The sequence below is a fragment of the Prionailurus viverrinus genome, chromosome D3, assembly GCF_022837055.1.
Source record: "Prionailurus viverrinus isolate Anna chromosome D3, UM_Priviv_1.0, whole genome shotgun sequence".
NCBI lineage: Eukaryota > Metazoa > Chordata > Mammalia > Carnivora > Felidae > Prionailurus > Prionailurus viverrinus.
In genome coordinates, this window is record NC_062572.1 from 88,125,328 (window position 1) to 88,151,667 (window position 26,340).

Consider the following 26,340-nt stretch of genomic DNA (forward strand, 5'->3'; position numbering starts at 1 on the left):
ACGCCCCCCTTTGACCCACAGCACCCCCGCCCCCACGACCCCCGCACGCTCCCAGACCCGGCGCGCCCCCGGCCCTCAGACGCCCCGCACACGCCCTTCGGCCCGGAGCGGCCCCCGACCTCCCCGTCACCCAGGCGCCCGCGCGCCCCCGCTCCCCCCTTCCCCCGACGCCCGCGACCCCGCGCGTCCCCGCCCCCCGCGCGCCCCCGCCCCCGGCGCCCGGCCGCCCCCCGCCCGGCCCGCCCCCAGCGCCGGGAAGCCCGCCTGCGCCGCGGGCCGAGTGGAGGGCGCGGGGCGGCCTCCGCTCGGCTCCTCCGCTGCCGCTCCGCGCACGGGCCCAGGCGCCGCAGCGCGCCCCTCCTGGAGGAGAAGGAGGAGGAGGAGGAGGAGGAAGGAGGCGGGAGGAGGAGTTGCGGGAGAGGAGGGACGAGCGCGGCAGTCGCGCCGGCGCTGGGCGAGGAAGCGGAGCGGGCCGCCGCCGGGTGAGCGTCCGCGGAGCCGAGTCGGAGGCTGGGTCTGGGCTTTGCTTTCCGCTCCCTCTTCTCCGTAACCCGGGAAACTGGCGGCGGGGGGCTGCTGCTCCCCTCGGGGCGGCGGGGGCGGATGCGGCGCCCGCCGGGATGGGGAGGCCGTCCGGCGCGCCTGCAGCCCGGGGTCCCGGCCGGCGCGAGGCCCCGGCCGCCTCGGCGGGTCCGCGGGCGGGGGGCCGGCGGGGAGCGGCGCCCGGGAAGCCGGGCCGGGCGGCGGGGAGGCCGGGGCCGGGGAGGGCCGAGGCCTGCTTCCGCCGGGCGCCGGCCCGACCCCTCGGCCTCCCCCTTCCCCCTGTCCGCGGCGCGCCGGGCCGGGCCTCCGCCTTTGTTGCCCGCAGCCCCGCCGGCGAGAGGCCGGGGCTCGGCGAGGCCTGGGGCGGCGGCGCGGGGCCTGCGCGGCTCGCACCCCGCCGCTCGGCCCCGCGCGGCCCGGCCCCGGCCGCCGGCCCCCCCGGCCGCGGTCCAGGGGCCGCAGGGCGGGCTCGGGAGGGCCCAGGCCGCGTCGGGGCCGCCGCCGCCGCCGCCCCCGCCCGCCAGGAGGTCGCGCGGGGCCCCCCGGGTGTGCAGCGCGTGACGGGGCCGCCGGATAGGGTTCACTTACGCGGATGTGGGGGCTGTGGAATTCGAAACTGCCCCTGGCGCCGAGACAGGCCTTAATTTCCAATTTGCTTCAGGAGTTGGCAACTTCAGGGGCACCATTGTGGCTCGTTAGGTAGCACAACTGTTGACGTTTCTCGGTGGCAGGTCCTGGCACAGAACTTGGAGTGTGTGCAGCAGGCCGGATGCCAACTTCGCGTTCAGTCGGAATGGGAAACGCGGGGCTCCCGCCCCCACCTTGTGGGATCAGGGGCCAGGTGGGGATCCGTGGCGAAACCCAGGCTTCCGGTAGTGAGACCGAGAATGAATTCGGTTCGGCGAGTGTTTCTTGAGCGTCCACCCTGGGGAGGGCAACGTGCTACTTTGTGTGAGCACGCAGGACGTAGTAATCCCAATAAAATTGTGAATGAGACACCAAATCCGTTTTTAATTGCCTGTGTTTCTTGGAATACAGCTCTGTTTTGTAATCAGACAAAAGTAAACTGCCGTCTACTTCGAGATGAAGTATCCGAGGTGTTCTCAACCGTAGTAAGCATAAATATATCTTGACTTAAAAAAAAAAAACAAACAAACAACAACAACCGACAAAGAACGACGTGGAATCCACTTAGCTGATTCGAATGAATGAATTTTAAATGGAGTACTTCGTGCTATGGAGAGTCAGCGCTGTTTAGAAACATCAGGCATGTTGTTCACCAAGTTTCACAGAGAAAAACCACGAGAAGGTGGCCTGTGAGACACCTCTTTTCCTGTGTGCTTTCTGATTTTCTCATGCTGCATCACCGAGTGTGAATGCTGTAACTTTCAGGATCTGTCGCTGTTCCAAACACAGTGCGTGGCCCCAACCCCTGATACTGTCCTTAACGTTTTCTGCCTTTGGGGAAGCTGGCTCGCTGATCCTGCGCTTGATAAAACCTTTCTCAGAAGAACTTGGGGTTTGGCAAGTGCTGTCCACGGTTTGATCTGGTTAAGGATGAACCCTTAACCCCTTTTAGGTCTCCATTTGGCATCTCCTTTGAAATACTTTTTCCTTTTATTATCATCTGTTAAGTGCCTTCTAAATCGGTGGGGGTACCTCGCACTGCCCCTTTCCTCTTCTTTTGGTGGGAAGATAGGGCAGGCCTTAACGTGGCCTCCGAGGGAACCAGGGGCACACCCTGGGATGTCACGTGGCACCCTCCCGAGGCAGCCCCTTGCAGGGAGTGGCAGAGAAAGGGTTTGGGTGCCCTTGACCTGGGCCGTAGCCGACTTGGGCTGTGCCATGACCTCAGAGGAAAGCTCTGCAGTACTCACTGGATTCCTCCTCATCTTGCCGGCCTGAGTGTTCCTTTTAACAGCCGCCTTTTTGGGGAACAGAAGCAAGAGTCTGCTTAAGACTGTCTTGTTATGTAACGTCATTCCTCAGAGAAAACCGGTAGTTTTCTCCATTGTGGTGAGTTTTCGGGAAACTTTTATGTTACTAACGGTGTGTATCTTTGATTTTGCTCATAGGACTAATTGTGTGATCTTAAATTTTTCTTTTTTTTTTTGAACGTTTATTTATTTTTGGGACAGAGAGAGACAGAGCATGAACGGGGGAGGGGCAGAGAGAGAGGGAGACACAGAATCGGAAACAGGCTCCAGGCTCTGAGCCATCAGCCCAGAGCCTGATGCAGGGCTTGAACTCACGGACCGCGAGATCGTGACCTGGCTGAAGTCGGATGCTTAACCGACTGCGCCACCCAGGCGCCCCTAATTGTGTGATCTTAAAAAGTCACGGTATAGTCTGAAAATAGGAAATGTTAGGTCCATTTCTGAATCTGTGGCAATTACTGTTGTCTCACAAATATGCAGTCATGTGAAATGGGTTGGTACACGAATATGTTGCGTATGAGGTCAGATTCCCCATGTTGTTTATAATATAGTACGACTAATGGATGTGTGTGCATCTCTTTTAATACGTAATAAAGTTAGGTAGGTAAGTAACAATCTAAGCTATGATCACCTTTTGCTGTTCTGTTTGTTGTGTCTTTTTTTTTTTTTTTAAGTTCATTTATTTTGAGGGAGAGAGAGCATACGCGAGGGAGGGGCAGAGAGAGAGAGAGAATCCCAGTCAGGGTCCTTCTTTCTTCTTGTCAGCACAGAGCCCAATGGAGGGCTCGATCTCATGGACTGTGAGGTCACGACCTGAGCTGAAACCAACAGTCGGGCCATAACCGACCGACTGAGCCACCCAGGTGCCCCTGTTTGTTGCATCTTTTATGGGAAGCGAAGATTATCTATTTCAGTTCTTGGTCCTCATCCCTAATCTTTTTCCAGTTTTGGAAATGGCACATCTGTGGTGCCTGAGTACTTTTGTGAAATTACTCCTTTGTTACAAGGGAGAAATTTATAGTACTAGTGTATGGCATAAAAAGGGGCAACTTTCTTGTGTGACTAGATTGATCGAAAGAGTAGTTCGGGCAGTAAAGGCGAAAGAGCCGTGGGGACATGTTTTAAATTGTATTGACAGTGAAACTGTCATTAATGTTTTGTGGTTTGTTACTCTGTACGGTGTGTTTCACTAATGAGCAGTGAAGGCTTTAGGACTAAGGGCACATTTGGTTTCGGTCTTTGATGATCCATGACAAACCTTAAGTTTTACTTAGTTGGAACAATCATATTAGGTGGCTGCTGGTCTTGTTGATGTTTCAAGAACAGACGTACTCAGATAAAGTCATTTAAGATTTCAATCTTCATGATGCAACCGAGGACCTTTTGGAGGTGTTTGCTCTTTAGTATGCATTACTAGCCTTGTGACCTTGAATACATTTTGTGTCTCCTCTGAGTCTTATTCCTTCTGTGGGTCTAATGTGAGGATAATAAATCCACCTGACAGTTGTTGTGAATATATATTTTGTTTAAAGTACAATCCAAACTCTCCGTCTTGGGCTACAAGATTTCCGCCTAGTTCTTCAGCTCATCTTGAACCCCCTTCTGTGTCTGACCAAATAGTTATACTCTGTCCTTTATATTCCCTAACGTTGCAGGCTGCTTCTGGCTTCCTCATCTTACGTGGTAGTTCTGTTTGCCTAGCATGTTCCTCCTGTGGTTGGTTCATTCTCAGACCTTAACGCCAGGTTCACCGCATCAGGGAAGTCTTTACTGTTCCTTACAGCTACTTCAGTAGTCCTGTCTAATCAGGTCTTATCAGTTTGTGTGTTTTCTCATAACGTTTATTTCAGTCTGTAACTATTTTGTTTATTTGTTTTGGTCTTTCTCCACATGTAAGTCCCACATGGGCCAGCCGTGGCCTGTGGTTCTTCTGTCTCTCCCTAACACAACCCGTGGGGACATGGACAAAAAGTGATTATAGTTTTTACGTTGGTATCTACACATCAAAGGCAAGGATGTGCTGTAGATCACAGAAATCTGGTGGTTTTTTTTGTGTTGCTTATTTATCCCCATCTGAGCTGATCTTAGCTAAATGAATCACAGCACTAATAATGCCAAAGTTTTTATAACTACGTGGCCCAAGTAGCCTCACACCATGAGAACTGCTTTTTTTTTTTTTAAAGTAAGCTCTATGCTGCTCCTAAGACTCACCAACCCCAAGATCAAGAGTTGCATGCTCTACCGACTGAGCCTGCCAGGTACTCCAAGAACTGTCTTTTTTTTTTTTTTTTTTAATGTTTATTCTGAGAGAGAGAGAGAGAGTGTGTGAGTGGGGGAAGAGCAGAGAGAGAGGGAGACACAAAATCCAAAGCAGGCTCCAGGCTCTGAGCTGTCAGCACAGAGCCCGATGCAGGGCTCAATCTCATGGACTGTGAGATCATGACCTGAGCTGAAGTCGGACGCTTAGCCAACTGAGCCACCCAGGTGCCCCCAAGAACCTTCTTTACCTGTAGAGCAGGCATCCCAATAACAACAGCATTCACTCATGTGTCCAACTGGCTGATCACAAAGACTGGGCATCTAGCCTTGAATTTCAGCTCTGAATTTATAGGGAAGGTTTTTATTTTAGTTTTAAACTTTTATTTAAAGTTTATTTACTTAGTTTGAGAGAGAGAGGGAGAGAATGAGTGGGGGAGGGGCAGAGAGGGAGAGAGGGAATCCCAAGCAGACTCCGTGCTGATGCAGGGCCCAGTCCCACGAACCACGAGATCAGGACCTGAGCTGAAATCCAGTCAGACACTTAACTGACTGAGGCACCCAGTGCTCCACTCCCCTTTTCTAAAGTTTATTTATTTTGAGAGAGACAGAAGGAAGGGCAGAGAGAGGAAGAGAGAGAATCCTAAGCAGGTTCTGCATTGTCAGCACAGAGCCCGATGCGGAGCTTGAACTCACAAACCTTGAGATCATGACCTGAGCTGAGATCAAGAGTCAGAAGCTCAACTCGCTGAGTCACCCAGGTGCCCCTATAGGGGAGGTTTTTAAAATAAATCTGTCTTATTTGCCTTATCTGTAAAATTGTAATAGTGCCTTTCTCAGCATTGGTGTGAAAATCAAATGAGAAATGCGTGTAAATGAATGGGTTCAGTGCCTTGAATATAATGAATGCTAATAGTAATAATTAGTTTAAAATATACTGTGATTAGTTAAAAGGAGTATTCTGGGTAATCAGTAACCTTTATGGAAGACTTGGTTTTTCTTGTTAAGGAAGCCCTGTGTGGGGAAAGGACGTAAGACCAAAGGGACAAGAGAAATGAAAATAAAAGAGGAAAGACGAGACAAGCCCACAGAAGTTTAAATGGTGCCAGCTGCAGAATTGTAAGGGTTACAAACGTGAGCAGCCATTGAGCTGCCTGGCACTGGGTCAGCGCAGTCAGTCGGAGGGAGCCGGAGAACGCAGAGGTTCCGTGCGCTTGCAAAGCCCCAGGCTCTTGTGTTTCTGCTGTTTTAATCTTTTTTAAATCACTGTTAACAACCATCACACTGAAATGTTTTCTTAAAATTATTAAAAGGGCATCGCACTTGGAGACTATGTTTGGGGAGCGGTGGATGTGCCGTTGTCCTTGGGAGCAGAGTGTTGAGTAGTAGAGAAGAAAGAAGGAAGAAAAGACGGAATATCTCTGAAGGCCTGGGAGACAAACCGTTATCCTGAAGACGTCACTATGCCATCCTGAAATTTTCCCGCAGGTAAATTTGGTCATCTTAAGGGGCATCAGTCTACATAGAGCACTTGAGTGACAGCATGAGATTGTATTTAATACACACACTTGTGCTTAGGGTTTCCCTTTTAAGAGAATGAAAAGAATATATGGTTCCTATTAGAAGAGATTTCCATCAAAAACAATTTTAAGAGTTGAATGTTACTCTTTGGAACTATTTAGAAAAGGTGTGTTCATCAAGGACCCTAGATGGCCTGCTCTTTGGCACTCCTGCTGGTGGTTTCTTCAGTGATTGGTGTTATTCTGGATACACCAGTAACACCGGATGGTTGAAGCAACAGGGCTGATATGCCTGTAGCGTAAGGTGAATTCTCATTGGTAGACTTGTTACTTTGTATGACTTTCCTTTTGTGAATTTTGTTTTGGTGTTTGTAGTAATGAGATGTTTCTTATTAAGGCTTAATTTTGGTTTTAAAGGAGATATCTTCATTCTGTGACAATAGTCGTTTTCATCTGTTGACATTGCTTTTGAAAGTGACAACCATATACTTAGGGAATAACATTATTACCAAATATCAGAGTGTCAAAATGTGTAAGCGTGTAACACACATGGAATTGTATTAGGATTTTAGTAGTTTTGTATATTTGCGGAATTACTGCATTTTGTTGTTGTTTTTTTTTAAGTTTATTTATTTTGAGAGAGAGTGCACACATGTGCACGAGTGGGGAAGGGGCAGAGAGAGAAGGAGAGAGAGGATCCCAAGCAGGCCCCACATTGTCAGTGCAGAGCCCGATGCGGGGCTTGAACTCACAGATCGTGAAATCATCCCTGAGCCGAGATCAAGAGTCAGACGCTTAACCCACTGAACTACCCAGGCACCCCTGCATTTTAGAATTAGAAGGAACCTTCTGATTATTGGTCAGCTTCATCTTTACACAGATGATGAGGAGACTGAGACTAATAGCAGTTAACTAATCTCCAAGTCATGGACCACATTTCTAGCAGATTTCAGGAAGGATCGAGTCTGATGTCGGTGACTCTTCTTGTGGTTGATGCAGGATGTTTTCATTTACTCTTAGGTGGTGGGGAGTTTGGATTGTGTCTTTGTGGATGATGTCACAGTTGAGCTGGCTCTTGGAAGGTGACCTTTGTTTGGGAGGAGCCCTGGGTGGCGGGGACGTTATCTCAAACAGGGTGAACAGCAGGAGCTATAACATCAACGTAGAGATTCTTTTCTCCCTTTCCTAAGCAAGGTTACCTGTGTTCTGTTTCTTAGTTTGCTTCCTTGATTTGATGGAGCTCATTCTTCTAATAACTTCCTGAGAAAGGAGATGGGGGAGGTGTTTTTTTTAATGACCTCGTGGGAAACCATGTATGTCTCACATAATCTGACTTCCAGTCTGGCTGCATACACAGTTCTGGGTGACGAGTTTAGTCAGGATGGAATGGGTGCTGCTGCAATGACAGATGAACTCTGGGGTTCGCGTGTATAAATACAGGCTGTTTCTTACTTTCCCCATGTCCACACTGGGCCTGGGGCTCCTCTGCCGTTTTCCTTTGGACCCAGTCTGCTTTCGCCTGCAATTCCCCGTTGATCACCCATGGCTCTGAGGCACCACAGCAGACGCAAAGGGGAGCCGATGGGTCATATGCTGGCACTGAAATGTTTGGCCCAGAAGTGACACATGTCACTTTTCTCACACATTTACCAGAACCAGTCACATGGCCCTGCAAGGGTGCTGAGAAGTGTGGAGGTGCGCAAGAAGTCACTGGCTGTAAATGTGCGCCGTACTGAAAATAAATGTCCCCTTGGAATTTTGAAGACATTGCGCCACCAGCTTCCAGTGTTACTGAGTTAGTTGCTGTTTCCCAATCGTTTGTATGTATTTTTTTTCCTCTTTTTTGGGGAACTTTTGGTACCTTCTTATTATCTCCTCTCCTTCTAAATTTTAAAATTTCATTACGGTGTGCCTGTTTATATTGTCTTTTCTTCTTTGGCTGTACAGAGCATCGCATGGATCCTTTCAGTCTGTAAGCTTGTGTTGTTCGGTTATGGGAAAATTTTTTAAATTTCTTTTAAAAAATTTCTTCTTCCCTTTCGTTTCCTTCTCTTGACTGAAGCTCTTCTTCATCAGATGTTGGACTTCCAGGATCAGTATATTGATTTTCTTACTTTTTGCCTCAATTTTTTAAGCCAGAATAAAAATGACAACAGCAAACATAGATCTTTGGGCCTTCCTTAATTGTTAGTAGTTTGTAAAAAAATTCTCAAAGGGTCTAATCTACTGGACACTTTAACTAGTGAGGCCTTACTTTGTCAGAGGCAGTGAACACAGTGAAATTGTGTAGGGAACTTGCAGAGGTTTTAACTTTTTAATGTATACTTGAAATGTATAAATGTATACCTTAAAAATTTAATCTGTATATGCCTGTAGACCGTGATGAACGGGTGTAGAGGTGTGCTACTTTTTTTAAAGATTTTATTTTTAAGTAATCCGTAACCCAACGTGGGGCTCACACTCACGACCCGACTCCAAGATGAAGAGTTGTATGCTCCATCCAGGCACCCCGAGTGTGCTACTTAAAAAATTTTTAAATACTAAAATCTGAACTACAAAATTAAAGAAGAGTGAATTTGCTTCATTAATCAGTTCTTAGGAGCCAGTTCGTTAGCATTTTAAATGATTGAATTTATGAACATTTTCATATTCAACTTAATAGAAATATGTTTGACACAGTTAAAAAGATGCTTTGAAATGCTCATGGAAAATTTGTTCCCTGCAGGTTAAATTTCTAAGTCTCTGCATATTTTTACTTCCATTGAATCAGGTACTTTTAGGGGTGGATGTGCTTTAGAGGTCAACCTCTTTATTTCATGTGGGAAAACAGACTCAGGGAGGAGATTCACTCAGTGTCACACAGCAGACTGGTTCTAGTGCTGCCCTCTAGTTTTGTGTCAATAGCCTCTAAAGTGGGAGTGTATTGGGGTGCCCAGGTGGCTCAGTCGGTTAAGGGTTCGACTTCGGCTCAGGTCGCGATCTCGCCGTTCGTGGGGTCGAGTTCCGCGTCGGGCTCTGTGCTCACCGCTTGGAGCCTGGAGCCTGCTTCGGATTCTGTGTCTCCTCCCTCTGCCCCTCCCCCACTTGTGTGCTCACTCGTGCGCTCTCTCTCTCTCTCTTTAAAAAATAAATAGATGTAAAGTGGGAGTGTATCACTTGAAAATTTACTAGAGCTTCTTAACTCACTAAATTTGAAATTATATGGCAACTTTAAGTCCATTTTTCTTAACTGTGTTACCTTTAAATTTCTTTACCTTTGCAACCATGTAAATATTCGTGTTACTTTTTAAAATGAAGCTCATTGTGTAAGATCTAGAGGCCCTGAAAGAAGTCAAAGCAGTTCTTGTAACGACTTTTCATTTATCTTTATTTACACGTAGTCGTGAAGAACTGACGAGTAGGAAATCTCACCCTGTGCTCAAGCCGGCAAGTTAGCCTTGATGGGTGCTGCCGCAGGACATGATGCTCCTGGGTCAGAGATACAGGACTTCATTATGCAGGTGCGGCACTGTCAGCATTCATGCCAAGTCCCCACGCACCAGGGGTGTGTTGGGAAGGGAATGTCGGGGCAGAGGAGAAAGCAGGAGACGAGTTGGGTGGCAGTTAAGTAACGTGGACAAGACGGACTAGTAGCGTGGAGCAGTGTGGCGGTAACAGGTGATCGGACTCTGCATACATTTTGAAAGTAGCTGAGACACGACCCTGGATGCGGTGTGTGAGGAGAGCCCCGGATGGTTGTGGACGTTTTCCTCTGAGCGGTCGGAAGAATGGAGTCACCGCGGACCAGAGAGGGAAAGGCTGCAAGCAGAGCAGATCTGGGGCTGGGACCGGAAAGAGCCAGAGTGTATTTTGGAACATGTTACGTCTTGGATATCCCTAAGTCAGTGAATGGCAATGTCGAGGAGGGAGCTGCCTGAAACCAGGCTGAATAAAGATGCAGATTCGGGAGTGGAGGACACAGCGGTGGTGTTTCGGGCGTGAGGGTGAGCGATGTCACCGTGGGGCGTGAGTGAAGAGATTGGAGGCACAGTGGTCTGAGTAGGACTGATGAGAGCATCTCAGGTCGGGACTGAGGACGGGTACTGGCTTGGCAGTGGGGACGTCCTGGGTGGCGGTGACCAGAGCAGTTTCCGTGTGACGTGCTAGAGGTCTCTGGCGTGGGTAGAAGGGAAGATGGGAGAAAGGGAATAGTAGGCCTCGTGTGCCTGTTTTCCCAAGGTGTTTTGTGGCAAAGGGGATTAAAGAGATGGGACCACAGCTGGCGGAGAAAGGAGGGTCAGGACAAGTTTGCTTGTACAGGTATATGGGAAATGTCGTTTTAGGAGCGGTCCGGTAGAGCGGGGAAATGGGTGGGAGGTGAGGGAGGTCTGGTCCACGGCGGGGGGGGGGGGGGGGGGCTTTAGAGAGGTGTGTGGGTCGGTAAAGTAACAGGATGGTTCTGTCCGATTTTCTCCTCACGTCCTCAGTGCTCTCAGTGAAGCAGGAAGCTGGGCCATCGGCTGAGACTAAAGATGGAGGAGTAAGCGTTAAAGGTGTGAGGAAAGATGTGGGTTGGTCGGTGGGGGGCCGAGTAGAAATGTGGTGGGATTTCCAGGCGGCATTAAGGCGCCACCTGGGGGGTTCACGGTCAGGACTGTGCAGTGGGGCCAGGCAGAGTGGCTTCGTGTTTCTCAGGCCACATTTCCCTGTCAGGCGTGGTGTGGGCGGAGCTGCGTGTCGTCAGTGCCGCCTCTGGCCAGGAGAGCGTTTCAGAGTGAGCGTGGGGAAGGGAGTTGAGGGTATATGCTACGAGGGACTGTGATTTAGCGGGGAATGTAAACCGAGCAAGGAGTCAGGAGGGTCATCGAAACGCTGGTGGGTTTATTGCTCGTTTAGAGTTCGTAGTGTATACTACGTCTGTGTTAATTAACTCTGCGAAACTTAGATTGAATATTTCAGGCCAGACCCTGTATGCACTCATCACAATTAAATGTCAGATTGGCAGAAACTTGTTTTCGGTGGCGTGAGGAGAAAGAGAAGGCTGCCTAGGTTCTAATGAAAGAAAAACAATATAATATTCTTACCTGTTGATTTATGTTTTTGTACAGTCATGGCCAAACTGAAAGCCAAGAAAAGGCCTTGCATTTTACTCACCATACCCTTTAAAAAAGTAACTTAAGAACGAACAAAATCACGGACCTTATTCTTTAAAAAAAATTTTTTTTGATGTTTATTTATTTTTGAGAGAGACAAAGACACAATGTGAGCAGGGCAGGGTCAGAGAGAGGGAGACACAGAATCCGAAGCAGGTTCCAGGCTCCGAGCTGTCAGCGGAGAGCCCAGCCCGACTTGGGGCTTGAACCGACGGACCGCGAGATCACAACCTGAGCCAAAGTCGGATGCCCAACCGACTGAGCCACCCAGGCGCCCCAAGACCTTATTCTTTTAAAAACTCTATATTCGTTATAGAATATTTTGAAAATAAAGTATTGAAAACAGTATTAACAGAGCATTCTGTGGTCCAGATGGCAGTTCTGCTGTATTTCTTTCTGGTCTGCTGTTCCCCCCTATTCTTTCTACATAATCGAGACCACACTGTACATATGATTTTGTTTCCTGTGTTTTTGCATTTAACAAATGAACAATATGAACTTCTCCCTCATGTTATTTATAACCCTGTATAAATTCAATGTTAGTGGTTCCCTACAGTTCCATTGTGTAGATGTGCTAGAATTTTGTTTACAGTTCTCACACTGTTGGAAATTAGAATGTTTCTGATTCTTAAAATTTATTTTTTATCATATATAATAATGCAGGAGACATTGTTATGCTTTGGTTTTATGTTATTTCTAGAAGAGTTATAAAAATGGCATTATGGTGTCAAAGAGGATGAATACTTTTTTTGAAGTTTATTCTGAGAGAGAGAGAGTGGGAGCGAGCAGGGGAGGGGGGGGAGAGAGAGAGAGAGAGAGGAAGAGAGAGTCCCATGCAGGCTCCGCGCTGTCAGCACAGAGCCCAATGGCGGGTCTCGAACTCACGGAACTGAGAGATCATGACCTGAGCCAAAATGAAGAGTCGGACACTTAACTGACTGAGCCACCCAGGCACCTCCAAAGAAGATAAATATTTTTAAGAGTTGCATAAACCAGGTTTTTTTTTTTTTTACAACTATATTAAGACATTTTCAAGTGATAAATATCATCATTTAGAAAAACACTTGCTGATATGAGTTGTGAAAAGTCATTACTATTTTAATTTGCGTTTCATTCTTATCAGGGTCAGTATTTTTTTGTGCACATGTTGAGCCAGTTGGTTGTCCGTGTGGAAAAACGCAAATTAATCCTTTCTATAAATCAATACTAGATAAATCAAGGATGTACACGTGAAAAGCAAAACTTCAGTACTTTTATAAGAAATACAGAAAGAGTGTATGATTTCAGTACTGGAAGGATTTCTTAAGACAACAAAAGGGGCACACGATGAAAGAAGCCAGACCCAGGCAACTGAAATAAAATGAGGCACTTCCTCATGGTGCCACAAAAAGAAGAAAGTCAAGATACAAGTTACTGTACGGCTGTAGGAAAAAGAAGGTAGACGGTTCATATGAACTGATGCGGACTGATTTCTAGTGTCTGAAATGTACCTGCTGTGTCTTAAATCTTTTTGTTCTGTGTATTTAATCCCTCATTTAATCATTTTCCTCACAGTAAAGAAAACAGAAAAATGTTTGAACGTCACACCATTTTGTATTCCCACCAGTGTGGTTCCAGTTTCTCTACATATTTGCTTACAATGTGTGTGGTATCACTGTGGCTTTAATTTACGTTTTCTTAATGACCAGTAACATTAACCACCTCTTCATGTGCTTATTAGCCATTTGTACGTCTTTGATCTGATCCTGTCTTCTGTTCGTTTAAATTTTTTTTTTTAAGGTTTATTCATTTTTGAGAGATGGAGAGTGACAGAGCACAAGTGGAGGGGGACAGAGAGAGGGAGACACAGAATCCGAAGCAGGCTCTAGACTCTGAGCTGTTGGGGCCCAAACTCACAGAGCTGAGAGCATGAGATCATGACCTGAGCCGAAGTCAGTCGCTTAACTGACTGAGCCACCCAGGTGCCCCTTTTCCGTCCATTTAAAGCATCGGGTTATTTGTCCTATTCGGTTAAAGAGTTCTTTATCTGGGTGCATGTGCTTTATCAGATATGTGATACACAAATATGTTTTCCTGGTCTGTGACTTGCTCTCTCTTGATGTGTTTTGGAGCGTAAAAGTTTATAACTTGAACGAAGTCCTGAAGTTGAGTAGCTTTCATGAAGTAGGTTTCTTGGTTGCATGCTGTTCAGCCAGCACGATGGAGAGAGGACTTATCAACCTTCTCTTTCTGTCATGCCGAGAGAATACTTGCTTGACTCCCGTTTCCAGATGAGGAAACTGAAGCGCCGATGTGCCGGTCATTAGGAAATGCCGGCTGTGATTTGAACTCAGACACTGTGGCCCTGCGATCCGTGCTCTGTGTCGCTAGGCACCCATCCCTGGTGTTGTGCTAATACAGTCAGAAAAGGTGGACGTTTCTAGATGATGCACCCTGTGTCAGCGCTTGTCTGTTACTTGGCCCCTTCCCTGTGACTTTGGGCAAATTGTTAAACTTCCTAAGGGTTGGCTTGCCCTTCTATAAAATGGACGTGAAGATAGTACCTTGCAGATAGCGCTCTTGTGAGGATTCACGAAGACTAATGTGCATGTTTAGGACGAAGTCACCTCCGTATGGGCGGCGGATGTGCTGGTATTGCTAACGGAAGTCCTTTGGGAGCAGAGGTGCTGAGAGTGGTGGCAGGGACCGGCTCCTGTCCTTCCCGGGTGTCCTCTGGACGCAGATGGACATAACTTCCTCCGCAGCGCTTCCCTCAGTCTTCTGCAGATGTCTGTTTGCTTACCTTCTCGACTAGAATCCAAGGCTCCTGGAGGGGAAGGACTTCATCTTTCATCCCCGTGTTTTTACTAGGGCTGGAGGCTAATCTCCTTAGACTTTTCAAGCAAGTGCCATGTTCTGTGAGTGTCAAGACAAGGATGTCACCTGGAGTGATCAATGAGGCAGAAGAGGGAGGCACAGAGATGGGCGTAAGTTAAGGGAACTTAGAGAAATCCTCGTGAACGGTGAGAAGCTGAGAAGCACTTGCTGTATGGGGCGAACCCCAGGGGGGCACGGCTGTCAGGTGTCGGGGATTGGGGCTGGATGAGGTATCCATTCCTGGTATCTGTAGGGAGCAGAGCCACTGGAAGGGCCCCGTGGTGAATAGGGAAGCAAAAAGACTGAAATGTGAGAGTGAGGTACACGGATTGACACAGGGCGTGAAGGGGAGGAATTTGCATCATGAGATTAGCAGCTAGGGAGAATGGAGAACGGTTTGGGAAGATTTAGGGAAAAGTGGATAAGGAAAACTGAGACCTTTGACCCTGAGGGCATCAGAGTCCTGCTTTTCTTGCTAAGAGGTTACTGAAACACACAAGTACATATTCTTTTCCCTAGACAGACTGTTGTCTGTTAATTTAAATTTTTTAAGAGAGAAAGGGAGAGAATTCTAAGGCTGCACACTGAGTGCAGAGCCCCATGTGGGGCTTGAACCCATGAACTGTGATAACATGACCTGAGCTAAAATCAAGAGCTGGCTACTTAACTGACTTAGCCACCCAGGTGCCCCCAATTTTTTTTTTTATTTTATTTTAGAGCAAGCAAGTGGGGGAGAGGGGCAGGGGGGGAAAGAGAGAGGGAGAGAGAGAGAACATGAACATCTTAAGCATGTTCCATGCTGAGCATGAGCCCAACGTGGGGCCGGATCCCACAATCCTGGCATCATAACCTGAGCCAAAATCAAGAGTCGGACACTCAGCCGAGACCCCAGGAGCCCCCAGGTGGCCTGTTTTCTCAGTGTGCAGCGTGGTGGTGGTGGTTTTGTAGGAAAGTGAAATGCGCTTACTGGGTTCAGAAAGATCTAATGCAGGATTCCCCTACTGTCTGAAAGCAGAGCATTCCTGTGAAACCGTTTGTAAGCCAAAATGGTGCAAACTGAAGAAGCAGGTATCATTAATTTATATGGAAAATGTTTTGAGCATTTCCAGACCCCAAAAGTAACCTTTTGCTTCTCTGATACCTTAGAACACATCTTGCAAACAGATGCACAAAATAAATCGAGATAAAGCACACGTGCTCGCACAGTTCACAGCTCTGGCAGCTGGATGCTGAGATGCTGAGTGTGTTTCCCGGGGTTCCCGGGGTTTCCGGGGAAGGAGCTGGGTGGCTCCGCTCCTACCGCCTCTGTACCGGCCCGCTGCAGAACACACACTGAATGCTAGTTTTGCTTTTCGCCTTTTCCGCAAAAGCAGAAATCCTCTCTGGGTTTCTTCCAGTCGGCAAAAGCAGGTACTGATGTAGGTCTTTTTGTGAAAGCAGCATGGCCTAAGGCACGGTTTGAAAGTGGACGATACCTGGGTAGAAAACGGCGGTCGCTTGGCCTTCCTGACCCTGTCCCTGGTCACTAGAGGTGTAATCATCGACATGTGGATGTTCTTTGAGAGGTTCACTCCGTGTACGTAGGCATATAAACACGTACACACCGGGACGTGCACGTTAGCGTTTCACTTTGCAGCTTGCCCTCCACCAGCCGTGTATCTCGGGCCTCTTTATCTGCATAATACTCCATCGTACTGGTGGGTTATAACTTACTAAACCAGTCCACTGATTTTTGATGTATGTTACTCTTGTTACCTGATCTCTAGGCCAACTAACTCCGCATTTTTGCCAAAATAAATTATTCCGTAAATGTCTGCATAGTGATTAAATGGGCTCATTCTGTAGAATCCGTTCTGTGATTTTAGGCATGTCCCTTAATCTCTGCCTCAGCTTCCCCATCCATAGAGTGGGTTTATTACTGTTTTTACTACTACTCTTAGCTGCAAACACCTATGTGGCCTGATACGTGCTAGGTGGTGTTGTAAGGACACATTTAAACCTCACAGCATCTAACTTGAGTGGAAGACACTGTTATTTCTGAGATCACACACTGTTAAGCGGTGGAGCCAGGAAGTATGTGAGTCGTGCGTTCAGGTTCCACAGGAGTGCTTTCCACTCTGTGACACTGCTTCCTGCACGGTACTGGGATTACAGGGTTAGAAGGGTTAAGTGGGATGCACTGTATTCTGAAGGCTTAAACCAAAGCCTGGCATGTATCAGGCCAACGTGTGGTCTGTAGTTACCAGTTCTGGGTACATGATCAAGTAATGCTAGCTTTTGAAAAGATTGAATGCTGTAGGGAACATCAGTTTGCATATGTCCTTGTTTTGGCATTAGTGTATATTGAAGACGCAAATTCCTAATCACGTAATTACTTGGTTAAAGCATATGTGAATTTAAAATTTGATAAACATTTTCAAGTAATTCTCCACAAATTGTGCCAATTTAAACTTCCACAATAAGTAAGTGCTCAGTTTTTCATACCCTTGCCAACATTGTTACTGATGTACCTTTTTCCAGACTCAGCGGTAAAAGATACTACCTCGTTCTTTAAAATTTCCTATTCAGTGGCTTTAAAAGAAAAATGTTTATTTGCTTACTTTTGAGAGAGAGAGCATGAGTGGTTAAGGGGCAGAGAGAGAGGGAGAGAGAGAATCCCAAGCAGGCTCCACACTGTTGGTGCAGAGCCCAATGCGGGGCTTGATCCCACCAACCGTGAGATCATGACCGGAGCTGAAATCAAGAATTAAATGCTTAACTGACTGAGCTACGCAGGTGCCCATCTTTCAGTGGATTTTTAAAGTTGAGATCGAATATACCTACAGTTAAAGTCTGTGGGGTTTTAACAAGTGTATTCAGTTGTGTAACCACAGCAATTGAATAGTTCCCAGGACCCCAGATTTCCTTAATTTCTTTGTTAGGAATGAATGGAGGCTCCTCTAGGATGGTGATGGGTCACTTGAATTTGTTTTCTTTCCCCTTCCCTCTCCCCTCCCTCTTCATATCTCTTGTTTTCTTGCCATTCTTACTTTATTCTGTTATTCTTCTTTTGTGAACTGTTCTTTTGTGTATTATGCCCATTTGCTTATAGGATCATATGCCTTTCTCATACTGATTTCTAAGAGCACAGTCTGAGTTACAGAAATTAGTTCTTTGTCATGTGTTTGCAGTTTTCCTCCAGTTTATCTTTTGGCTTTAATTATGCCATTCTTTTGGCTGTCCAGAAATTTATAAATTTTGCATTGTTAGATTGTCAGTCTTTTCCTCTACGGTTTCAAGGTTTTATGTTATGCATAGAAAGGCTTTCTGCAGTGCTGAGGTTTTCAAAAAGAGTTTTCTCCAACTTTTGTATTATTTTTATTTGTATATTTGATCCTTCTGCACAGTATTTTTGTATCAGAAAATAAATGCCTTGCTTTTTCCACCACTTCCAAATGGTTATCCAACCTGTTTGTCATCATTTCTTGGATAATCCGTCTTCCCCCAATAGTGTCACATGTTCTCTTGGCCACATACTCTTTTCATCTGTGTCTTGGCCTATTTCTTGGCTTTCTAGTCTTTTTTTCCCTCCCAGTGGTAAGCTATCTCATTCTCCCTCAGTTGTTCCTTTAGATTTTTTCTTAATCTTTTCATTGTTCATATGTCCAAGTTTATTTCAGTATCATTTTGTCTGGTTTCTTGCAAAAATATCATTGATGTTTCTGTGGGATCTTGAGTTAATGTTTTGACAGGATTTAATTGTTTTTACCTACGAACAAGATGTGTCTATGTATTTGAGTCTCTTGTGATCCTCTGAGGAGTTTTAAAGTTTTTCATGTAGTTCTGGACATTGTTTAAAAATTAATTTAATCTTTTTTGAAACTATTATAAATAGAATCTAGTCTTCTATTATGTTGGCTTACTAGCTTTTTAAAAGTAAATATTTACTAGTGGTTTTTACATCGTAAATTGTGTAAGCAGTTGGTGGAGTGAGGTTTTTTTTCCCTCTTTTTTCTGCTCTTGGCTGTTCAGCCACATGTGTTATATTCTAGGTGTTCAGTCATGCCATCTGTAAATAATGGCGAACTTGTCTCCTTTCCAATATTTATACTTTCTTCTTACCCTTATCTAATTAATTAGGTAATATGTTGGAAATAATGCTAAGTAACACTTGATAATTGGCATCCTTGTTGTTGGCTTTCAGTGTTTCTTTGTTACTCATGTGAATCTTAGTTTTGTTATATATAGCGTGTTAAATGTCCATCTACTTCTGTTTGAAGGAGTGTTTTTGAGGGGGTTCCGGTTGATGTCATTTTTTTCTGATCCATTTTGTGATTTATAGCTGTGGTCATATGATTTTGCTCCTTTGCTCTTTGGTAAATTATAAATTTGTAAGTTCTCAGCCGTGCTGGCAGTCCTGAGATGCGCCTTACCTAGTTGAATCCTTTCCCTCGACGCCCCGTTTTTTGCTGATATTTGAGATTTGTTTTTCAGGGACGCCTGGGGGGCTCAGTTGGTTAAGCATGTGACTCTTGATCTCACCTCAGGTCATGATCTCACAGTTCGTGGGATCAAGCCCCAGGTGGGGCTCTGCACTGACAGTGCTGAGCCTGCTTGGGATTTTCTCTCCCCCTCTCTGCCTGCCCCCTCTATCCGAATAAATAAATACAAAAAAAAAGTTTTATATATCAGCATTCATCAGTGAGATCAGTGGGTGTTTCTGGTTTTGTTTTTGGCTTTTTTTTAATGTGTTATCTTTGTCCAGTGGTGATATTAATGTTCTTTGGCTTCAGAAATAAATTTGGGAGGTTTCTTTTTCTATGTCCTGACGTAGTTTAGTGAGTATTTAATGTCTTTATTGATTTGTCTCTTTTTTCTCCCTGAAGAAAGAGAGGGCCTTAGTAGTTCTTTGAGAACTTTCTCAAGTTCTTTGACAGCTTTTAGCCTCTTTTGGATTCCTGTCTCTTCTAGTGCAAATTTTGGTAATATATATGTTTTGCCACAAAATTAGCCATTTTATCTGAGTTTCCAATTTTTATTGAGTTTTCAAAGTACTCTTAACATATCTTGATTTCTCACAGATCTGTAGTTACTACTGTCTTCATTTTAATATTCACATAAATGTGTTTTTCCCTTTTCCTTGACTATGGCAGCCAGTTTTTCACCAACTTTTTGTTGTTTAATCAAAGAATCAACTCTTGTTTACTACTACTTTTTATTTTCTATTTCATTAATTTGCCTTTTTTTTTTTTTTTTTTTTTTTTTTTTTTGTGGCTCAAACTGCTGGTTCCCTGAATTGAATGCATAGTTTGTTTCTTATGATTCCTTACTGTTTAGTTTTGTAAATGTTTAAAACTTCTTTGGAGTTTTCTGTGAGCACAGTTTTAGGGTCTTTCAGAATCGCATCGATTTCGATCTGTAGCATTTTCATTATGTTTATGAAGAGTATGCCATTTTTGTTCTCATTGAGATTTCTTCTTTGATTCAAGAGAATGTTGGGTAATTTTTATTTATTTTTTCTGCTTTCCTTTTCAGTTTTATTGTCTAGTGGTCACTTGATGAGGTATTTCTGATTTTTTAATTTGCCAACATTTTCAATGTGGCCCACTCTGTTGTTACATTTAGTAACGATTCCATAAGTTCTTGAAAAGGAGATATATTCTCACTCTTTAGAGTATAGAATCCCAATAGAAAAAGTAATTATGTAATTTAAATCTATATTCTTCATTTTTGTTTATTTTATTTTCTTGGGCCGAAAGAGATATCTTAATGCTGTTCCATTTTGTGTGTAAAGATTTTTGGCACTTTTATTTTCTTTGTGGATTATACCTTATGTAATGTGCCCTGTTTTATTTTTGTATGACGATTTTTCTTGAACGTAACGCTGTCTTATATTATTATTGTTACCCTAGCTTTCTTATTGATAGCATTTTCCTTTTTCATTCTTTTCTGTTAGAATATTTTTCCTGAAGCAGTTAGGATTGGCGTTTGTCAGTTCATTGGAAAACTTCACTGACGTATGGATCCATGTACCTTTAGACATTTTATTGTATTTTTAAAGTTTATTTTTTTCGGCGGGGGGGGGGGAGGGGGAAGCTCAAGTTGGGGAGGGGCAGAGAGAGCATCCCAGGAGGCTGGGCACTGTCAGCACGGAGTCCGGTGTGGGGCTTCAGCTGACAAACCAGGAGCTCGTGACCTGAGCTGAAATCAGGTGTTGGTTGCTTAACTGAGTGGGCCACCCGGGTGCCCCTAAACATTTTATTTTGAATTCAGACAAGCAGATATACACTCTTTCATTAATGTCCATATGTGGGACCAGGGTTTTTTCTGTATCTATTGACTGAACTCTGTCAGCCTGAATTATGTAAAATCTGTCCTTAAATAATGCATTATATGTTAGTTTCCAATTTGGCACTTCGAAAGGTAGAATTAGAAGTTAATTACATTTGAAAAGCAATCTTTGTTCTGCTCAGGTCTGATCTCAGGGTCCTGAGATCCAGCCAGGTATTGGGCTCCGATGGCACAGAGCCTGTTTAGCATTCTCTCTTTCCCTCTGCCTGTCCCCCACTTGCGCTCCTCCTGGGGCTCACGAGGGCTTGCTCTCTCTCTCTCTGTCTCTCTCTCTCTCTCTCAAAAGAAAAAAAAAAAAGGAAAGCAATCTTTTTTTTTTTTTTTTTTAATGTTTATTTATTTTTGAGAGAGGAGAGACAGAGCATGAGCAGGGGAGGGGCAAAGAGAGGGAGACACAGAATCCGGAGCAGACTCCAGGCTCAGAGCTGTCAGCACAGAGCCTGATCCTGGGCTCGAACTCCCAAACTGTGAGATCATGACCTGAGCTGAAGTCAGATGCCTAACCGTCTAACCGACTGAGACACCCAAGCGCCCCAGGAAAGCAGTCTTTGTACAAAGGCCTAGATTTGTTTAAAGTAATTTTTTCTAGGCTTTTGGAGTGGTTTCATTTACACTTAAGTCTGCAGAAGATTTTTTTTTAACCAGCTGCATTTATTTAGTGTTTACAAATCAATTGAGTGTTTTCGTAGGAAGAACTTTAAAACAGAATTTGTTTACATGCTTAAAACATGCAATGAATTTAAATTCAGAAAAATTAGGGTGCACATCAGCCATGTCCAGGTACCATTTTAGGTACTGGGCATATAACTGTTGACAAAGACTGATCACATTCCCGATCTCAAATAGAATGCGAGTAAATATAATTCAGCTGATAGTATAGAATGGTCACAGGAATGCTGAAGAAGAGGATAGTTTAATAGAGGTGGCTAATAGAGATTTTACCATATTTTGAAACTTTCTGAGATAGTTGGTTTTAATGTGTTTCTATATATGACTGGATTTTTAAATTTCTTTTTTTGTTTTATATTTATTTTTTATTTTGAGAGAGAGAAATAATCTTAAGCAGGCTCCACGCTCAGCTGGAGCCTCACATGGGGTTTGATCTCATGAGCCTGGGATCCTGACCTGAGCTGAAATCAAGAGTTGGACACTCAACTGAATGAGCCACCCAGGTGCCCCTGGATTTTTAAAATCAGATCTGAAAATCTTTTTTCTAATAATTGAGTTTATCCCACTCATACTTAATGGCATAACCAACACTGAGACCTAAATTCTATCATATTTCATGTTATATTGGCCATTGCCCTTATTTTCTCTTTTATTATATAGTCTATTTTCCTTACTTTCTACTGCTATCTGGAAACTTTTTTATAAAGTTAATGGCAAGTAGTGTAGATTCAGGAACAATGGAGAAGAATCCAAGGAACTACAGTGGAAAGTCATGAACCATGGCTTGCTAAGAAACTGGCAACCTTTAGGGCAGAGAGATACTTACAACAGTGAAACTCTTTATCTTGCTAATGTTTTGTGTGGATGCCTTGCTTCCATTAAAGTCTTTTTGTTCTTTTAAGCTGGTAGCTCCAAGTATGGTTTGTGGATCCCCTTTGATAATAATGCTAAAACATTATTTGCCTCTTTCACTGCATTGCCATTTTTACCAAGGGGGCAAAAACAATGGTGGGTAAAATTGAAGGTGCCTTTCCACGGACAAAGAATGGCACCAACTGTTGTGATGGAATTCAACTTCCATAGGAGTTTTTTTTTTGTTTTTTTTTTAAGAAAGTAATGATTTTTAAAAATGTTTATTTATTTTTTGAGAGAGAATATGCTACCAGGGAGAGGGGCAGAAGGGGGGAGAGAGAGAGAGAGAGAGAGAGAGAGAGAATGAATGCGGGGTTTGATCTCAGAACCCTGGGATCATGATCCGAGCTGAAGTCAAGAAGTCAAGAGTTGGGTGCTCAACTAACTACCTGAGCTACCGAGATGCCCCTTTCATAGCAGTTTTATATTCCTTACTTCTAGACATTTGTGGTAAAAAGAAAATTACAGTTACATTTAAGAATGGCACTGATGAAGCTGTAAAAATGACTGCATTTATTGAATCTTGACCCTGTGTACACATCTTTTCAGAATGCTTATGATGAGATGCAAACGTGTAGAACGTGTTCTCTTCCACATGCTGACCGAAGAAGAGAGCCTTGTGCTGTTGTTGTAGTTGCTGAGATAGCTCCTGTTTCGTGAAACACCACGTTTACCTGGCTGGCTCAGCCGGTGGTACGTTGGACTCTTGATCTCGGGGTCATGAGTTCAAGCCCCATATTGGGCGTAGAGCTTACTTTAAAAATAAAACAAACATTAATAAGAGAATAGCTGATGCCGAGATCCAGCCCCAGCAGGTCCAGGGGTTCCCGAAGGATGAGGGGCGTCGGCGAAAATAACAAATGGACACAGACAAGAGCAGTGGGTTCGACTGGCCGCTTTACTGTGGCAAACGTGGCATTATATTTGTTGGCAGTTTCCTTGTAGCGTGTGTCATCTATGTTTCTCGGCATTACCTAATTCTAAAAACGTTCCTTTGTGTAATCACCCATTAAGGAACCTCATGGTTATTTCTTTGTAACGTTTCCTCCTGCCTTTTTGCTTATTGATTAACTTCTTCATACTACTTTCATTACGTATCTACGTTTATTTATAGTTTTATAAAGCATTTGCTTCGCTATTTTCATGAAAGGTCATCTAGCTCTCAACACCTCAAGTGGAACATTTACAGGGACATGACTTCTTAATTGTTCCTTCGAACCATTTGTGGTACAAGGAACAAAAGTATTTGCTTTGGTCTGGGGTGCCGAGAGGGAGCCAAGAGGGCCCTGGGAACCCACGCCTTATGCGTTCCCAGAGAGACAGTGTATACCTGGGAACTAATGAACCATTCTGTACCTTGACCCACCAGGTCCAGTTATGCTCCGGAATGCCTCCTGGGGGTCAGTTGGGCCTAGGGGTTTGAGTAACTTCTACCCATAGAGACATTGCTTTGTTGCCGGAGTGGGGCTTTCGAACCCACTTGCCCCCCTCCTTGGCTGGGAAACATGGGGCTATCCTTCCTTTAGGTAGGGGACGGGCGGGTGGGGGTGGCACCGGCTGGATATAAGGTTTCTTTTTTGTCCTGGGGGTCATCCCCAGAAAATATCCCCAAGTTTGCCCCCATGGCTTTCTTTTGAATCATCAGTGCCAGTTGGACCATGGGGATGGCCGTGACGAGTAAGAGGAGGGATACCAGTAGCTTCCCGTTTGCAGGGGCGCTGTGCGTTGCCCTTCTGCCAACCACCTGGGCTGTGCCATCAGAAAGGCTGGATGGATCGGCTCCCGGCAAGTTGACAAACCGTGGTGTTTCAGCTTGAGTTTTTAGTGGATATTTTCTCATAAATTCACTGACAGGATTGGTGTCAGTGATACATCCAAGCTTTCAAGCGAACATAGAATTGTGGAGAACTTGGGTCTACCACTGTTAGCTTAACCTGCTTCCCAGTGCGGAGACTTTTCTGAGATCAGTGGTGATGTTAACAGGTGTGATTTTTTGATACTATATTATGAAATCTCTAATACCTGATGTTCTAAGATCGTACATACCTAGAGGACTGATTCAAAATGCAAGCTAGACCAATGGATTTGAATGTAATAGAGTAAAAAGTTGTTGAAAGGGTTTCAGATTTCCCAGTGCAGCTGACTTTTTAAGGAACTATCACTTGTTGATTTTTGGTATAATATCACAGGAAAGAATATCCACAGTTCTATGAGAAGTTTATTAAAGGAAATATTTCTCCCTTTCCCAGATATATATCTGTAGGCGGTTGGATTTTCTTCTTACACTTTAACTGGAACAACATAATGTAACAGATTGAAGGCAGATGGAAACGTGAGAGTCCTGCTGTCTTAAGTCAGACAGAAAAAAGATTTACAATAATGTGAAACAGCACCACTTCCCTCGCTGAATTTTTATTGTTTGGGTAAATACATTTATTTCTTGGGAAAATGTTATTTACATTAACACGTGATGAGTATATTATCATTTAAAAACAAATATTTTAGGGGCGCCTGGGTGGCGCAGTCGGTTAAGCGTCCGACTTCAGCCAGGTCACGATCTCGCGGTCCGTGAGTTCGAGCCCCGTGTCAGGCTCTGGGCTGATGGCTCGGAGCCTGGAGCCTGTTTCGGATTCTGTGTCTCCCTCTCTCTCTCTGCCCCTCCCCGGTTCATGCTCTGTCTCCCGCTGTCCCAAAAATAAATAAACGTTGAAAAAAAAAATTAAAAAAAAATAATAAAAACAAATATTTTAAAGTCTCAGTTTTAGTTTCTACTAGGGTAAATTTGAGTAGATAGAACCCACCTAGACAAAGCTTCTGGTCTGTGCTTTGGACGAGGATAAAGAGGTCCCCAGCCTGGAGACTTGGGGGAACCCTGATTTAGCAGCAGGAGGACTGGCCTGGCGGCTTGTCGCAGGGGAAGAACGTGAGCTTCGCGGTGGCAGCCGGGTTCAGGCTACACATCTGCTGTCTCCTCATGACAGATTATTTAACTTTGTTGGGCAGCTTTCAATCTCTGAGACCCAGTTTCCTCACTTGTTAAACTGACAATAACAAAACTATTTTATTCGTTGATGTTAAGCAGCTGTTCCATGTTGTATTTTAAATGTTTTCTTTAGGTGTTTTAATGGCCAGCACGACTAAGTCCAATCATTCCTTAAAAAAAGAGTCTGTGAAATTACTTGAAAACGTTACCTGCGGCCCATACAGATCAAGTATGCTCGTCTAAAACCTTTTCCCTTGAACTTTTTCATACACATTTTCAAGTATATGCGTAAACTTCGAATTTTACAATTAGAAAAGCAGTAAAACTAATTCAGAACATTTACTTAGGCATGATGAGACAGATGGTAATCCTATAAAAAGATGGCATATATTTTTGGAAGTGCAAACAGAAAAACAGATACTCTTAAAAATTCCAGAGTGATCTTTGCCTAGAAAATGAAGGGAAGAGAGAGAAGGCCATATGTTCTAATAGAACTTTTTATAGTTCTTAATGCATAGGATTTTTGTTTATTTAATGTTAGTGTTGAGTTACATACGGATTGGCAGTTGAAGGAGGAATGATTATCATGTGGATAATTACCAAATACTTTTACTGTGGTTGTCAGTCTTTTGTTTCTACAAAATGGATGCAGTAGTGGGAAGTAGAAACCATTTGAACCCAAAATTTAGCGAGGTTATTTTATTAAATAAAAAAACTTGAGTTTATTTACTTATTTTGAGAGAGAGAGCAGGCAGGGGAGGGGCAGAGAGAGGGAGAGAGAGAGAGAATCCCAAGCAGGTTCCTCACCGTCAGCACAGAGCTGACGTGGGGCTCGAATCCACAAACTTCAAGATCGTGACCTGAGCTGAAACCAAGAGCTGGCCGCTTAACCGACCGAGCCAGCCAGGCGCCCCTCGTGAGGTTAACTGAGATGTGAATGTGAGTCACCCCAGAGTCAGTCACTAGGCCTGCTGCCGGGGCAGTCGTGGGCATCAGGTCTCCTGTCGTGTGGAGCAGTGTTCACGTTCGTTTCACTGTGGTGGGCGCTGAATGCAGTTGTATCAAGTACCTTCTTTGGACCAGGTACACGCTGCGAGCTGGGGTTGAGATGTTGGAAAAAATTGCCAGGGTCTTTGCTTTCACGTGGGCTGTGGATGGTCTGCTGGGCTGAGAGTCATTAGTCAGATGGTTATACAGACAGA

General features: G+C 44.7%; 1 protein-coding gene across 4 annotated transcripts in view; it reads left to right on the forward strand.

Annotated features, from left to right (window-relative positions):
* The first annotated feature begins 392 nt into the window (after positions 1 to 392).
* Positions 393 to 26,340, forward strand: part of SOCS6 (suppressor of cytokine signaling 6) — a 36,017-nt gene continuing 10,069 nt past the window's right edge. The window contains exons 1-3 of one of the 4 annotated variants that reach the window (XM_047828315.1): positions 393 to 482; positions 6,050 to 6,224; positions 9,637 to 9,756. The gene's annotated coding sequence lies outside the window, so the exon portion shown is untranslated. Of the gene's footprint in view, positions 483 to 3,244; positions 4,739 to 6,049; positions 6,225 to 9,636; positions 9,757 to 26,340 lie in introns of those variants that run through there. The other 3 variants (XM_047828313.1, XM_047828314.1, XM_047828316.1) reach the window with 3 other exon arrangements.